Raw genomic sequence first — 18,467 nt, 5'->3', positions numbered from 1 at the left:
TATGAATAAGTAATTTAATCCAGATCATTTTTTCAACTCTTCTTTGGAGGGTTTATATAACACCAAAAATTACCCCAGAGCATGTAATACTCTAAGGATGAGTAATTGAATCCAGAAAGATTTTTCAGTGCTTTTTTGTAGCTTTACATACCACCGTAATGTAACAATAAATGCATTCAACTGTATGAATGACTAACTGAATCCAGAAAGATTTATTTAACATTAATATTTTGAAAGTGTAATTGATGTACTTCTACACTCATAAAGGCTTTGCAGAAAGCGCAAAGATAAGAAAAAAATATAAGGAGGGTCAATCATAAACCCCTGAAAGGCAACAACTGGCAGGTCTCATTCAAATAAGTGTCGTTGCTGTACTCCTACACTCATAAAGGCTTTGAACAAATTAAAAAGTCTGGAAAAAATTGTAAAGAGGGTCATCCATATGACCATGAAGGCACCAACTGTAGTGCCTCATAGAAAACATTAACAAAGTGTAGTTGATGTACTCCTACACTCATAAAGGATTTGCACAAAGCAAATCCTGGAAAACATTATAAGGAGGGTCATCTATACACCTTTGAAGGTAACAAGTGGAGGGTGTCAGTCAAATATTGAACATTAAAAACACTTTATGTACTACTGTCATCTGGTGGTGTGGAAAAGTGGGAGCTAGTCCAGACTTTGTTCATTTTTATCATAGTGAGCCTGTCAGCATTCTCTGCTGACAAGTGAATGCGCCTGCCTGTTATGATCCCCACTGTGGCACTAAAAAGACAAGACTCTAGCAGCAAGGAAGGACAGGACATCCAAGGCATAGAGGGACAGCTCATGCCAGATGTCTAGCTTTGAGACCCAATAATTGAAGGTCGCAGAGGACTTAGGGAGTACTCTGGTTTGGTCGGTACGGTATTCCTTGACCATGATTAAAAACTTATCCTCCTTGTCAAAAATACCTAGTTATCAAGTCATCAGGCCCTGAATGCTGGGATGGTGTTATGAAATTGGCAAAGACCTTTGACTGTGTACCACTGCCTTTGCTGTATGTCTTCCTCACCTTTCCTCCTTGGTTGGGCAAAGAAGACATTTGCTTCCTGCTGCTAGCATTGTCTGATGTGAGTTTTTTTTAACCTATTTTCAGCAATGGCCTACTGGTATTGCAACATTTTAGAAGACCTCTTTGCCTCAGGAAAGAGAAATGTAAAGTTCTCCTTGTAGCGTGTGTATAGCAGAGTGAGCAACCAGTGCTTGTTTTTTTAACCAAAATAAATTTAAAGGTCACAGGAAAGGCAGCCGTACATAAAGTCGGCCATATTTGTCATGCTCCCCAAAGCCAACATTTCTCTGTCTCCACCATGATGATGAATTCCATCTTCTCCTCCTCTTCTTCCTCATTCCCTTTTTCCTTGTTACCTTCCTCAGCCCATGCACGTAGGATAAATGGGATAAAGGTTGTGTGGGTACTAGTCTATTTTGCACTAGTCAACAGCTCCTGTTGCTCCTCCTTTTCCCCATCCTCAGCCTCCATTTCCTCATTATTACCCAATCCACTCTGAGTGGATGATATGAGGCTGTGTAGTACCTCCCTGTCTCATGTATTCCTCCATTTCTACCTGGTCCACATGTATATCTTCATGTTTAATTGTGAGCCACTATTTAAGTAGGCACAGAAGCAGGATTGTTGCACTGACTATGGCGTCATCGCCGCTCACCATCTTTGTGAAGTCCTCAACTTCTTGGAGAACTACACAAATGTCATACATCCATGCCCACTCTTTAGTTGTTATGTGCGAAGGCTGACCGGAACACTGACGAGCATGGTGGAGCTGGTACTCAATCTCTAGCCTCTGCTGCTCACAAAGCCTTGCTAGCATGTGCAGTGTGGAGCTCCAGCATGTGGACATGTTGTACACCAGTCAATGAGCTGTCACTTACATGCACTGCAGTAGCACTGAATGCGCGATGGTAGCTATAGCCAACCTTGAGAAATGGCCACTTCCAGCTCTTGGAAATCTGGTTAGGTTTTAAGTAACCGCTGAAATAACAAATTGAGCATGTGTGCCATGCATGGTATATGTGTGAGCTTGCCAAGCTTCACAGCTGACACCATGTTGCGGCCATTATCACACACAACCATGCCTGGTTGGAGGTTCACCCGCAAAAGCCACACATCTGTATTTTCTGTTATTCCTTTAAGTAACTCTACTGCAGTATGCAGTTTGTCTCCTAGACAAATCAACTTCATCAGAGCCTGTTGCCACTTCACTGTGGCAGTGCTGTAGAGCTTCCAGCTGCCAATTGAAGGATGAAGAGGAGCCCAAGGTACTTCTGGACCTAATGTTTGAGGTGAATGAATCCTGATAGAAACAAGGCCAGCAATTCTCGGTGTCGGTAGCACATGTGCTGTGCCAGGGTGGGACTCAGCTCCAGCCTCGATAATGTTCACGCAGTGTGCCATCAGTAAAATGTAGAATCCCTGGCCACACGTGCTTGTACACATGTCGATCATTAAATGGAAAATCCCAGTAACTGCATTGTAAGGGCACAGGTGATGTTCCTGGACACGTGCTGGAGCAAGGCGAAGATGCCACACTGTGAGAGAAATGGTGGCTAAGGACTGAGTACCGAATGACAGCTATGACTACAAGTCAGTGGAAATACTCCGTGTTAACAACATGAATCGGCAGCATTTCCATTGTGAGCAGCCTGTAAATGTGTCCTTTATCCTTTGGGCCTTTAGGTGGGTGACTGAAAACTTTGTCTTTCATTCCAAGGCCTGGAGAAGGGACACCTTAACACTGTGCTGAAACAATGATTTAGAAGTGCTTGTGTGACACCCCAGGAATTCAGTTGTCACAGTGGTATTGCCTTCCTCACAGGGAGGGTGATGCCATGCCTGGAAGTGAGAAGGATCCCCTTTAACAGGTAACATGTACATACAACACTGTTCTGACTCCAGGCCAGAAGGAAGGCAGGATATTCCAAGTCTCCTGGCCACAATTACACCCAAAGGCACAACAGCAGATTAGAGCCCAGAGTCACCACGAGAGAGGGACACCTGTAAAAAGGCTTGATTTGCCTGCCATGTGGGTGGTGTCCACCTGAAAGGAAAGATTGAGAGAGGACCTTGTGCACAGCCTCAGGCAGCAAGGGACTGAGAATACAGTGCAGAAAGAAAGGCTTCCAACCCCACCTGGCTAGGGGGATTCCGAATCTCTTCCAGGCTGCCTGGATTCCAAAGACCACCTGTAATCTGTGTACCTGAACGTCATCAGTAAAAGGTAAAGAGACTGCAATCTTGTGGCCTCCAATTCTTTCCTGCACTTCACCATCTATTATCCTTACCAACTGAAACAGGAGCCCTGAGGACTAAGCTCTACCTGTGGGGAGCTATACCACCTCTGCTGCAATACCATCATCCCCAGTGGACCCATTTAAGCAGCGTCGGCCATCCCTGGCCGAATACCACAGGTGGCTTCACAAACACTACTACTTTAGATTTTATTTCCACTTCCATTCATCCCCATTTATTGCATGCCCAGGGCCACAGGGCCATGGACTGGGTCACTGCCGCTGTGACACATCCTTTTAAGAACCGGCCCAGTACCGAGTATCCCACGGTCCAGACAGTTTCTCCACTTGATGATGGTAAGTCACAATGTACATGGATAGGTGCAGGAGGCATCTGTGCCAGTGTTATGGACAGGGGATTGGGAAGCACCTAGCACAGGAGAAGAGGCAGTTGTGTGACCCGATGGCATCAATCATGGAAACAGGCGTTTGGCCCACCAAGTCGGGTGCTTAGATGACATGTACCTGATCATGCTGGTGGTGGTTAGGTTCTTAGTGGTCAGGACTATTGATAAGCGAGTTTACTCGTTGCTCTGGTTTTCCCGAGCACGCTCGAGTGATCTCCAAGTATTTGTGAGTGCTCGGGGATTTAGTTTTCTTTGCCTCAGCTGCATGATTTGCGGCTGCTAGACAGCTTGAATACATGTGGGGATTCCCTAGCAACCAGGCAACCCCCATATGTACTCAGACTGGCTAGCAGCTGTAAATCATGCAGCTGCGTCAACGAAAAAACAAAATCTCCAAGCACTCACAAATACACGGAGACCACCAAGTGTGCTCGCTCATCACTAGTCAGGACCCTACTGATTTTTGCATGGCACAGGTTGTAAATGACTTTTATGTCTCAGAACTCTCTTTAAAAAACTCCCAGACTGAGGAACACCTAACTCTTTGACGTAGAAAGTTGGGAGTATTAATGCTCTGCGGAACAGTTTCCTTCCTTATCCCTCTGTCACACCAGTGCCTGTTTTGTTGCTGCCAAACCCTCCCCTCGCTCTGCATGTCAGATTACCAGGTTAGGTTGGTGACATCAACACTCACCACCTCATCTTCCACCGCCTGAACCTGGTCCTCCTGACCTGGTGACTTATCAACAATCTGACTTATAGGTAACTGTGTCTCATTATTATCTTTCTTCTTAGACAAAATTTTTCCCAATGAGCTTGTGGCTGCTCTAAGTTTTGTGCATCACTAAACAGCAACTTTATAATATTTTTTTTTTGTTTTTATATAGCGCTAACATATTCCGCAGCGCTTTACACACATTATCACCGCTGTCCCTGATGGGGCTCACAATCTAAATTCGCTACCATTATGTCTTTGGAATGTGGGAGGAAACCAGAGTACCCAGAGGAAACCCACGCAATCACGGAGAGAACATACAAACTCTTTGCAGATGTTGTCCTTGGTGGGGTTTGAACCCAGGACTCCAGCACTGCAAGGTTGCTGTGCTAACCACTGCGCCACCGTGCAACTCTTCCTGTACCTCTTGGAACATGCATTGTTGTTGAGACTCCACCATGTGTAAGACTGAGTGGTGCTGCCAAGCATTCTGAAAGCATCTGCTATCCAAACAACCAATGTTTGCACTGCTCTGGTTTCAGAAGCGGTGTACCATGCCTGCCAACAATGTGGCACTGGAAATGATTTACTGTGGATGGGCATGTTTCTTGTGTTCCAGCAACAGGTGTAGTCGCACCTGCCCCACGTCCTTAGCATCTGAGTGCAGCATCATCAGCACTTCCACTTCCTCGTCCCTTACTGAACACCTTATGCATTTATGAAAAATTAAATAAAATTGGTCACTTGCAGCAGTCAAAATATTTTTTTTGTTTAAACCACCATAATGTAACACAAAGCAAGTAAACTGTATGGATGAGTAATTGAATAAAGAATAATTTTACAATTCTTTTTGTGAGTGTTAGAGTATACACCAATGAAATGTACCATAGACCACTTAATACTCTTTGGATGAGTAATTGAATCCAGAAAAAAAATGTTATTGCTGATACAAACGAAAAGTACCACAAACCACGTAATACTATATGGGTGAGTAACTGAATCAAGAAACATTTTAACGGCTTTTTGGAAGTGTTTTATAACACTAAAATGTACCGCAGACCACAAAATACTATATAGGTCAGTAATATAGTCAAGAAAAATGTTACAAAGCTTTTTGGAAGTATGAAATATAACACATAGCACATGATACTATATAAGTGAGTAATTGAATACATCAAATTTTTTCAACGCTTTTTGTGAGTGTTATGTACCAGCAAAATGTGCCACAGACCATGTAATACTTTATGGATGAGAAATTACATCCATAAAAAATTTTCAATGCTTTTTGTGCATTTTAGATACCAACAAATTGTACCTCAGAGGATGTAATACTCTACAGATGAGGAATTGCATCCAGAAAAAATGTTCAATGCATTTTTTGAATGTTAGATACGAACAAAATGTACCACAGAACATGTAATACTATATGGGTTAGTAATTGAAACCAGAAAAATTTTTAAACATTTTTGTAAATGTTAGATAACAACAAAATGTACCAAGAAGCATGTAATACTATATGGGTGAGTAATTGAATGCATAAAAATTTTAAAAGCTTTTAGAAGTGTTATATAAGACATTAATGTACCACAGACCTATTAATACTATATGGATAAGTAATTGAATTCAGACAATTTTTAAAAGCTTTTTTGATGTGTTTTATAACAGCAAAATGTATCACAGATCATGTGATACTATATGGATGAGTAATTGAATGCATAAGATTTTTTCAATGCTTTTTGTGAGTGTCATATACCATTGAAATGTACCACAAACCATGTAATACGCTATGGGTGAGGAAATGAATCCAGAAACATTTTCAACTCTTTTTGTGAATGTTAGATACCAACGAAATGTACCACAGAGAACATAATACTATGTTGGTGAGTAATTGAATGCAGAAAAGTTTTAGAATGCTTTTTTTGACTGTTAGATACATCCAAAATATACCACAGGCCACGTAATACTATATGGCTGAGTAATTGAATCCAGAAAAATTTTAAATGCTTTTTGAAAGTGTTTTACCACACCAAAATGTACAGCAGGACATGTGATACTATATGGATGAGTAATTGAATCCAGAAAAAAAAATCAACACTTTTTGTGAATGTTAGATACCAACAAAATGAGCCACAGAGAATGTAATACTGTATGGGTAAGTAATTGAATGCAGAAAGGTTTTCGAATGCTTTTTCTGACTGAAAGGTACATCCAAAATGTGCCACAGGCCACGTATAGGGAATCTGTCACCTCATTTTTCACATATAAGCTGCGGCCACCGCCATTAGAGGCTTATCTACAGCATTCTGTAATGCTGTATATAAGCCCTCGATGTAACCTGAAAGACTGGTGGTCCCAGTTCAGTTCGGGTCCAATAGGTGTCGCAAATCCGGGTCCGGCACCTCCCATTTTCATGCGATGAAGTCCTCTTCCTTGCTTCTGTCGCAGCTCCTGTGCAGGCGCACTGATTTGCCCTTTAGAGGGCAGCATAAAGTACTGCAGTGCACAGGCACCAGGCCTCTCTGATCTTTCCCGGCGCTTGCGCACTGCAGTACTTTGCTCTGCCCTCAACACGGCAGATAATTACGCCTGTGCAGGAGCTGTGACAGAACCAGGGAAGATGACGTCATCCCATGAAGATGGGAGGTGCCCGACCCAGATTCGCGACACCTATCGGACCCGAACCGAACCGAGACCACCCCAGGGTGAGTATAATCTAACTTTTTTTTCTTTTTCTTATCTTTTAGGTTACATCGAGGGGGCTTATCTACAACATTACAGAATGTTGTAGATAAGCCCCTAATGGTGGTGACCGCAGCTTATATGCGAAAAATGAGGTGACAGATTCCCTTTAATACTATATAGGTGAGTAATTAAATGCAGAAAAAAATTTAATCATTTTTTGAAAGTGTTTTATAACACCAAAATGTACAGCAGAGCATGTAGTACTATATGGTTGAGTAATTGAATCCAGAAAAAAATTTCAACACTTTTTGTGAATTTTAGATACCAACAAAATGTGCCATAGAGCATGTAATACTGTATGGGTAAGTAATTTAACCCACAATATTATTAAAAAATTTTTTGTATTGTTAGATATCACAGAACTGTACCTCACACTTGGAATACTGTATTGGTGACTAATTTAACTTAGAAATATTTTTAAATGCTTTTTTGTAGTGTTAGATATCACAGAATCTTACCCCACACTACGGAATACTGTATGGTTGAGTAATTTAACTCATAAAAAAGTTAACGCTTTTTAGAAGTGTTTTATAACCCCGAAATGTATCACAGATCATGTGATACTATATGGTTGAGTAATTGAATTAAGAAAAAAATGAGAAGCTTTTTGGAGGTGTTTTATAAACTTGAAATGTACCACAAAGCACGTAATACTGTATGGGTGAGTAATGGAATGCATACCAGTTTTTCTATGCTTTTTGGGAGTGTCGTACACTGACAAACAAGTGGTAACAATGTTTTAAACTTTTGACATTTTAGGTTTCATATCTCACCATCCACTACAGCTTTGAACATGAGACTAACATCATTCTATGGACAATAATCTTGGCAATCTCATACATAAATTTGACTTGCATCTATTTAGCATATGATTAGTTATGCAAATTCTTGTCATGTCACTGCATTATTACTGTTTTGCTGTTTTTCTTCCTGTATACTACAAATTACAACCTGTTCTCACATTCACCAACAGCTCAGTGTGTTACAAGGTTGATTCCCAAGCAAAAGGTCACTAGTTCAAATCAAAGAGCAACCATGAAGAAGAGTTCCCAAGAAAAGAGAAACAGCATCATCCAGCTCATCAATAGCAGTGACTCTGCCAAGAAAATTGCCAAAGTGCATCATGTGAATGCCATGACAGTTTGAAGAATATGAAATGAACCCCATCTATCCATTCAAAAGCAGATATGTGGACATCCAGGCTAATTTTCGGAGTCAACAAGTCTGCTCATCACAAGGTCTATTATTCTGATGTGACAAATTCAGCAGTGTAGGTGGCTCTTATGCTTCGTAAAAGTGAGGTCCCAAACAACCATGCAAGAACTGTGCGATGCAATTACACAAGTCTGGAATGGTGGCCCAAAAAACAAAAGGTGCAGAAACCTCAACTTAAATATTGCCATAAGCAGCGTTTGCTCAGGTTTTTAAACATTTGCAAAAAGTGGACAGTAGAAGATTGAAAACAGATGATTTGGAGCTATGAGATGAAAGTCAATAGACTAGATTCTGATGGGTACAAATGGGTTGGGGAGAAGAAATGGAAAAAAGAGCTAACAGATCGAGAAATTGAAGGATCTCTCAAGCCTGCTGATAAAATGGGTTGTTTCATAGCCACAGGCATTGGATACTTGACCAGGATCAATAGTAGTCTCAGTGCAGGTCTATATGTGAGTATCCTACAAGGTGAGTTACTGCATATGCTCGACTACTATGGGTATGAAAAGGACGACACAGTGTACCAGCAGGACAACTACCTGTAACACACTGTATATCGAGATTGGCAAAATAAATTTTTCAATCATAATGAAGTAGAGGTGCTCGATTGGCCCCCACAGTCTACAGACCTCAACCCAATCAAACACTTGCAACTATTTAGCATATGATTAGTTATGCAGATTCTTGCCATGTCACTGCATTGTTACTGTTTTGCTCCTGGTGGTGGAAAAATCTTTTTCTTCTTGTTCACTAAAAGCTCAGTGTGTTATTAGGTTGATTCCCAAGAAAAAGGTCACTGGCTCAAATTGAGAAGTCATGAAGAAGATTTCCCAGCTCATCGATAGCGGTCTCTTGGCCAAGAAATCCAAACTTCATCATGTGAGTGCAAAGACAGTTAGAAGAATATGAACTGAAGTCATGCCCATCCATTCAAAAGCCAAGAGATGGATGTCCAGGCAAAATATTGGGGTTAACAAGTTGGCTCATCGCAAGGTCTATCAGTTCTGTCATAACAAACACAGCAGTGGAGGTGGCTTGTATGCATCATTAAAGTGAAATCATAGAGATCCATGCAAGAAAGGTGCAATGCACATTACTCTAGTCTGGAATGGTGACTCAAAAAAAAGGTGAAGAAGCTTCGACTTCAATATCATCATTAGAAGCATCAGCTCGAGTTTGCAAAAAAGTATGAAAAGTGGACAATAGAAGATTGGACATGGGTGATTTGGAGCAATGAGACAAAAGTCAATACACTAGGTTCCGATGGGTGAAAATGGGTCTGGAAGAAAAAAGGGAAAACGGAGCTCATGGATGAATAAATTGAAGAAACTGTCAAGTTCGGTGAAGGAAGCCTGATGGTATGTGGTTGTTTTACAGCCAAAGTCATTGGATACTTGACCAGGAACGATGGTGGTCTCAACGGTGAACTATATGTGAGCATCCTACAAGACAAATTACTTTGTACACTAAAAGTACTATGGGTATGAAAAGGACAACATAGTATTCCAGCAGGACAAAGACACGAAGCATGTGTCGATATTAGCGAAGAAATGGTTCAATGACAATGAAGTGGAGGTGCTGGATTGGCCCCACCGTCCCCAAACCTCTACGCAATCAAGCACTTGTAGGTAGAGATGAAGAAAAAACTGTATACATAAGCAAGAGAACATGTAGAAAAGACTTGGTATCTGAGAAAGATACCAAAGAAAGCATTTGCACTACTAAAGCAGGATGGCACCATTGAAGCTCTAAAAAAACCAAAGAAAGCATTTGCACTACTAAAGCAGGATGGCACCATTGAAGCTCTAAAAAACTATAGGGAGAAAAATACTTTATCTAAAAAACTAATTAAAGCTGCCAAAAAGGAAACAGAGAAGCACATTGCTAAGGAGAGTAAAACTAATCCCAAACTGTTCTTCAACTATATCAATAGTAAAAGAATAAAAACTGAAAATGTAGGCCCCTTAAAAAATAGTGAGGAAAGAATGGTTGTAGATGACGAGGAAAAAGCTAACATATTAAACACCTTCTTCTCCACGGTATTCACGGTGGAAAATGAAATGCTAGGTGAAATCCCAAGAAACAATGAAAACCCTATATTAAGGGTCACCAATCTAACCCAAGAAGAGGTGCGAAACCGGCTAAATAAGATTAAAATAGATAAATCTCCGGGTCCGGATGGCATACACCCACGAGTACTAAGAGAACTAAGTAATGTAATAGATAAACCATTATTTCTTATTTTTAGTGACTCTATAGCGACAGGGTCTGTTCCGCAGGACTGGCGCATAGCAAATGTGGTGCCAATATTCAAAAAGGGCTCTAAAAGTGAACCTGGAAATTATAGGCCAGTAAGTCTAACCTCTATTGTTGGTAAAATATTTGAAGGGTTTCTGAGGGATGTTATTCTGGATTATCTCAATGAGAATAACTGTTTAACTCCATATCAGCATGGGTTTATGAGAAATCGCTCCTGTCAAACCAATCTAATCAGTTTTTATGAAGAGGTAAGCTATAGACTGGACCACGGTGAGTCATTGGACGTGGTATATCTCGATTTTTCCAAAGCGTTTGATACCGTGCCGCACAAGAGGTTGGTACACAAAATGAGAATGCTTGGTCTGGGGGAAAATGTGTGTAAATGGGTTAGTAACTGGCTTAGTGATAGAAAGCAGAGGGTGGTTATAAATGGTATAGTCTCTAACTGGGTCGCTGTGACCAGTGGGGTACCGCAGGGGTCAGTATTGGGACCTGTTCTCTTCAACATATTCATTAATGATCTGGTAGAAGGTTTACACAGTAAAATATCGATATTTGCAGATGATACAAAACTATGTAAAGCAGTTAATACAAGAGAAGATAGTATTCTGCTACAGATGGATCTGGATAAGTTGGAAACTTGGGCTGAAAGGTGGCAGATGAGGTTTAACAATGATAAATGTAAGGTTATACACATGGGAAGAGGGAATCAATATCACCATTACACACTGAACGGGAAACCACTGGGTAAATCTGACAGGGAGAAGGACTTGGGGATCCTAGTTAATGATAAACTTACCTGGAGCAGCCAGTGCCAGGCAGCAGCTGCCAAGGCAAACAGGATCATGGGGTGCATTAAAAGAGGTCTGGATACACATGATGAGAGCATTATACTGCCTCTGTACAAATCCCTAGTTAGACCGCACATGGAGTACTGTGTCCAGTTTTGGGCACCGGTGCTCAGGAAGGATATAATGGAACTAGAGAGAGTACAAAGGAGGGCAACAAAATTAATAAAGGGGATGGGAGAACTACAATACCCAGATAGATTAGCGAAATTAGGATTATTTAGTCTAGAAAAAAGACGACTGAGGGGCGATCTAATAACCATGTATAAGTATATAAGGGGACAATACAAATATCTCGCTGAGGATCTGTTTATACCAAGGAAGGTGACGGGCACAAGGGGGCATTCTTTGCGTCTGGAGGAGAGAAGGTTTTTCCACCAACATAGAAGAGGATTCTTTACTGTTAGGGCAGTGAGAATCTGGAATTGCTTGCCTGAGGAGGTGGTGATGGCGAACTCAGTCGAGGGGTTCAAGAGAGGCCTGGATGTCTTCCTGGAGCAGAACAATATTGTATCATACAATTATTAGGTTCTGTAGAAGGACGTAGATCTGGGTATTTATTATGATGGAATATAGGCTGAACTGGATGGACAAATGTCTTTTTTCGGCCTTACTAACTATGTTACTATGTTACTATGATTTCTGTTGAGACATGCTTGAATCTGATCAAGAGCATACACAGAAGGATTCAGGAAGTATTGAAAGCCTGAAAACCAAAGATGGAAATACAAAACAATAAAAATAAAAATTTAAAATTTTAGGAGCAAGTCAAATTTATGCATGAGATAGCCAAGATGATTTTTTATAAAGTGATGATAGTCTCATGTTTGAAGCTGTAGTGGATAGTGAGATATGGAGCCTGAAAGATAAAAGTTCCAAACATTCTTACCCTTTTGCTCATCAGTGTATACTACAGAAATGTGATACTGTATTGATGACAATATAGTAAATTTTTGCACCCCCCAAAAAAAATCTGGTCCCATGCAGCACCTATATATTTAGCAATGGACTGTGAAGCACTGATCCCTGCCTTGAGCCTTTATTCTACCTCTCTCCCTGCTCCTGCAACTGTCCCTAGGTTAAATGCACAATGTATCTGATACAAACAGTAAAGCACAACATTAGCTCTTAGAAGGGCTGTTGGTATGATGGTTTTGCACCAGCACCAGTATCAACACTCGAGGATTCAAATTAGTTAAACTGTGCACTCATGCACTCACAGATCTGGACAAGCACTCTTTTCCTCCAGTGCAAACTGTCCCTGAGCCGTGCAATGGCGACAGTGAGCTGAGTTTGGCAGCGCCTGTCCTTTTACACCCCTGATAATGTAATACGACCAGCCAATCACAGTAATACCACTACCAAGATGGCTACGGCATTACAGTGATACACAGGCAATCCCCGCAAGCTTATTGGCTGTGTAACAGGCACCAAATATGCGGGGCAGGGATGTGAATTTTAAATCGAGCACCACCCAATGCTCGCCAAGTAATGATAATATCCGAGAACCCAGATACTGGAGTGATATCCGAGTATCACAGAGCACATGCTCTCATCCATAGTGACTATAACCACCGTGGACTACCTGTAAAGCTGGTGGCTCCTGGAGGAAAAAAGTTACATTTTTTACTGCACGGCAGTCATTCATAATGCCATAAACCTTAAGATTAACCCTATATTTGCTGGTTAATAGCATTATCCGACATATAAGTTCTCCTTGAAAGGTGTAATTTTATAATGTGATGTAACGGGGGCCAGGGTGGTAGGGGTACCGAGGGATTGCTGCTGCTTCCTCATCACACCCTGACACTCGGCTACAGAAATATTATGTCCATTTTGTGGTGTGCTGTCTGTGTCAAGTAGTTCACCCACCTGTGGGTCAGAATCCTTCACAGCATACAGGCCTCCAATCCGTCGCAGACACACACAAATGTTATCAAAGTCCCGATTAGTGTTGAGTGATACCGTCCTATATTTGAAAGTATCGGTATCGGATGGTATCGGCCGATATCCGAAAAATATCGGATATCGCCGATATCCGATACCAATACAAGTCAATGGGACACAAATATCGGAAGGTATCCTGTAATGGATCCCAGGGTCTGAAGGAGAGGAAACTCTCCTTCAGGCCCTGGGATCCATATTCATGTGTAAAATAAAGAATAAAAATAAAAAATATTGATATACTCACCCTCTGACGCGCCCTGGTCGTCACCGCTGCAACCGCCTTGCTTTCGTTCCGAAGAATGAGCGCGTTAAGGGCCTTCGATGACGTCGCGGCTTGTGATTGGTCGCTGAGCGGTCATGTGATTCCCGATATCACAAAAATATCGGAACTCGGTATCGGAATTCCGATACCGCAAATATCGGCCGATACCCGATACTTGCGGTATCGGAATGCTCAACACTAGTCCCGATTCATTTTCAATAAAACTTTACTCATTTCGTGCATCTTCATAACAGACTTAATCCTACAATCTTCAAAAGACATAAGAACTTCTCCTCCTGCACTTTCCCTGGTCTTTTCCTTCAGCTTATCTTCTAGCACCATGGCTTCCAGACACGCAGTTCCCTGGAAATTCTAGCTTTCTGATACTAGGTGCTCCCCGTCCACTTTCCCCATCCTGGGCGAAAAATCAGGTTGCCTCTGCAATTCCTGTAGGACCGTAAGTCCGGGACGTCACGGGAGGTGACCCACAGACAAGCCACCGACCCTTCCAGACTGCCTCACTTTTCACGTGCTTTAAGATCTAACATCTCCAGACCTGCTTCCCTCAGTGCTTCTTCTATCTCTTTCAACTGTATCTCTGTAACTCACCACACAACTACTACCACTCCTTCTAGAACAATTCTCCTAACTCTGCTCTAGCTCCTCCCACTACCTGAAAATTACCTCAGAAAGGCGCTCTCCCTGCCACTACACTGGCTCCGCCCCTTTGTCACCTGTCACTACTCTGGCTGAAACCAGTTCTCAACACAATCTAATCTCCCACTCTACAGTGCCCCTTAATACTAACCCACAACTACACTGCCATAACCCTTACCAATGCTGACCTACCACTGCCACTGACTGTCTCTATTCCTGTCTCTATCACACAGATATCAGAACAGTGTCAGCCATTATCATATTAAACAGTGTCAGCTATCATAACCTACACAGGGCACACAGCAAACACAAAACATACCCAGTTTCTTTAGGTAGGCATGCACAGGAATGCAGGGCTCAAACCAGCGGCCTGCACAGTGATACAAGTTTCATTTAATATTCTCATTTAATAAATAGTATTGGTTGTTATTATTTTAATAATTGAGGTTCGTGTTACTATAGTCATTGGGTTAAAAAAGGAGGCCCAAAAAACACATTGGGTCAGCGATTCAATTCCCTTCTAAGCCCTTTTCTGCCATATTGGTAATTCCAAAATGGTTAATTTCACACTAGTATGATGAAGTATTTCTTTAGTATTGTAAAGATTGCTCAGTGTAGGTCATTGTTTTTCACTTTCCTTAAGCTACAAAATAAGATCTGCTTTAACGAGAAAGTCCAGGTCTTTGAACTGTCCAGTAAAGCAATGTTTGTATTTTGAGTAGTTTTTGAACTTTGCAGATAAACAGTGTTCAATTACATCTAAACTGCAACCTGAAGGGAAAAGAACATGTGTGTTCCCAATTATATTTTCTAGGAAAAGACATCTTTTAAAAGTAAGTTTATCAATCTTCACTAGCATTATGGTCATATCAATAACCCTCAGGGTTTCTGAAGATGTTCTGATCCAAATTATGTGATAGGTCTCAAATGTATTTGTTACACCTACTTAACTCCTAATTTCTCCAATAGATGTGTCACATGAATCTCTGTTAACGATCTTTATCTGGTTATTATGAATTTTGTTATGGAGTATTATGACAACACGCGTTCATCTAAACCTTCCATAATTTGTTTTCCAGCCAGATATTTGGGTAATGTATCTTTATTTTAAGAGCAGTGACATTGTGAATACCATGGATAATTGTATAAAGGTATAAAAATAAAGAGACAGATGAGCAATGATGCACCACTGTATCAAATAGCACTAAAGGAAATTTATAAGCAATACAATCATCAGAGTGGCACAATGATTAGCAATGGAGATCATCAACTCATATGGAGGTGAATTTAATGCACCTAAAATTTATATTTGCCAGAATTGTAATTTGTTTGTGATTTGTGCTAGGTCTCGAGTTCCCGCTTCTGCACGGGGGGAAATCTCAAGCCATCTCCGCTGCGGTCTCCCATTCTTATCCAGCCGCAGTGGAGTCCGCTCAGCAAGGACGTCGGTCCCAGCGTCTTGCTCATTCTCACTCTGTACAGAGAGTTACTGCTGCTTCTTCAGCTTCTGCCATTAAAGTCAGTGCTGGGCAGCAGCGAGCGGACTTCTCTGGGACTAAGTCCTTGTCTGCACACACTGAGCATGCCCAGGGCAAGATCTCCTGTTGGAGATCAAGGGTCATGTGCTCAGGCTCTGCAGCACATTCCATTGGTCCTCTTGGCAGGTCTTGGAAGGGCAAAGTTTCTGTGGCCACTTCCTGTGCTGCAACTATATAAACTGCGCATGACCACACGGCCATGCGCTAGTGTACATTTGCTTACGTGTGTTTGTTGTGAGTGCAAGTCGTCCTTGGATACCCCTTCCCTATTGAATGTCTGTTCGCGGAAGGTGTATGGTTGCTATCTAGCGCCCGACTTATCCTACAGCACGAATCACACATTACAGCGTCCAGTTGCTGTGACCGCCAGTACGGCGCCGTGCACTTCCTCTGTGCTTTCCTTACCCAAGCCTGGGTGGTTAGTGGCGTTCGTCAGTGCGGCACCGCATGCACTCTTGTGCCTTAATATTGTTGTTTGGCTTCTTTACACACCCAGTTGCGGTGTTGTGCCAGCAAGGGTCTAATCGGACTTCAATCCTAGTTGGGGTTGAGTTCGCTGACTACTTGCTCGCGCTCTATGTGCGGTACCGCGATCCTGTGACGCAACAGGATCGCTTCTTTCACGCTGGGTGAAGTTTAACCCACGTGTGTATACTTATGAGTACCGCCATATAGTCCGTCATTACTTGGCAGCAGGTTCCATCTCTGCACGGTGGACCCCGGGCTGCGAACGCACCATACTCTATCTGTCTTATTATTTGGTGCGTTCCGCTAGCCCTAACAATTTGACTTTTGAAAATCCAGCAAAATGACAACCAACAAGACACCATTTTATTGGATTCAAAAAGGTTAAAATTAGTGATGGGCGGACTCATGGATGTTCGGGTCCATCAGGTTTGGCTGAACCTTAAAAAAAAGGTTTGGTTCAGGTACCAGAACGGTACTTGAACGCGTTTTCAAACCCGGACTCCATTCAAATGAATGGGGGGGTCCGAATATACAGCATTTCCCACGCTGTCATCTGTGTAATAGTGCAAGAAACACCAGCGCTGATAGGCCGTAACCTTTCACATTACAGCCGGTCAGCCCGCTGCAGTTCCCACTCTGTCACACAGATGACAGCGTGTAAGACAGCAGCTGTGACCGGCGGTGAAAAGGTCACCGCCGGCCACAGGTATCGATGGTGAGAGTACAACTTTCATCAACCTACTCTTGGCTTCACTGATAGCAGCGAGAGCACGCGAGGCTGATGAGATTATTCACCAGTTGGCGCTTGTCCATAGTAATAGTTTATTATAAAGTGAGTCCATGATAGGGCAAAAAAACATATTGTAGTTTGATATTAACATTTCGGGCATAATGGTCTTCCTCAGAACAAGGTGCTGATAATCAGAATATAAAGCTGGTGGCAGCACAAGAAAAAGACGGCACAAAGATTCCGTATCGGTGCTTAGGAGAAAGGCACAACCGCACTTTGTTCAGTGCACGGTTGTGCCTTTCTCTTAAGTGCCGATACGGAATCTTTGTGCTGTCTTTTCCTTGCGCTGTCACCAGCTTTGCACTCTGATTAACACAGAGACCGCGAAAATACCCAAAAGATAGATAAATAGATATCATACGGCATTATTACCTATTTGATTCTCCGATTCATTGATAATTTAATAAAATAAAATAAACTATGTTTATTTAAACATTAAAAGCTCACATCAGACTTTATGTTGTTTTCTGTCATTGGAAAGACACTGAAAAATGTGTTTTTAAAAGGCCCAAGGCAGGTTTACTAGCTCCACATGAAACACTACACCAAGCAGGATGTCACAATCTTCTTTGAACTTGATGCATCCTTTGGATATGAAGCTGCTGAATCTCCTGATTAGTTAGTGGTGCCAGTCTCCCAGTGGCACTTAAGGAAGATAGTCCTTTATCTACTACTTTAAAGGGGATAAGGGGGCTATTTGTCTAAAGTAAACGGCATACTTAACCACAAACAGAGCAAACTTAGTTAGTGAAGATATAATATTTCTGAGACAACACATATAAAATCTACCACTGCCAGACTTTACTTAAGATAAAAGGAAAGAAACTGAAGGAAGACAAAATGTTACAATCACTGGCAAAATTACAATGTCTGCTTCCCTGGGTCTTTTATTGAATTTGGGTTTAGGGACGTATTTACTTCTGAGGAATTTAATCTTTTTTTCCCCTCCACATTCCTCTTCAAATAAATTTCTTCTTAAAGGTATCACACATTTGTCTTTTGAATACAATATACTGTATATTACATACTTTGAAAGACAATAGTAATTGCAGGCATGTGGAAAAAGGCAATAGCTATAGCTATCCAAAATAAGTTATTAATAAAATATCTAGGAAGGAAGAAATAAAGGAGAAAAGTAATAATAAATTCTAGATTTCTGGAATTTACTATCTTTGTATTGTATCTGCCAATTTATTCATTATTTTCATGCATAAAAGATTTACTTGATAATTACTAAACATCTTTTTTTATTGATAAAGCAGCCTGCAGGAATTAAGTTTATTGAAATAGTATGTTATTAGTGCACATTTGCTTGCTTTATTGCTGCTCTA

Source organism: Ranitomeya imitator, chromosome 6 (assembly GCF_032444005.1).
Source record: "Ranitomeya imitator isolate aRanImi1 chromosome 6, aRanImi1.pri, whole genome shotgun sequence".
NCBI classification, from domain to species: domain Eukaryota; kingdom Metazoa; phylum Chordata; class Amphibia; order Anura; family Dendrobatidae; genus Ranitomeya; species Ranitomeya imitator.
This window is presented reverse-complemented; position numbering follows the sequence as displayed.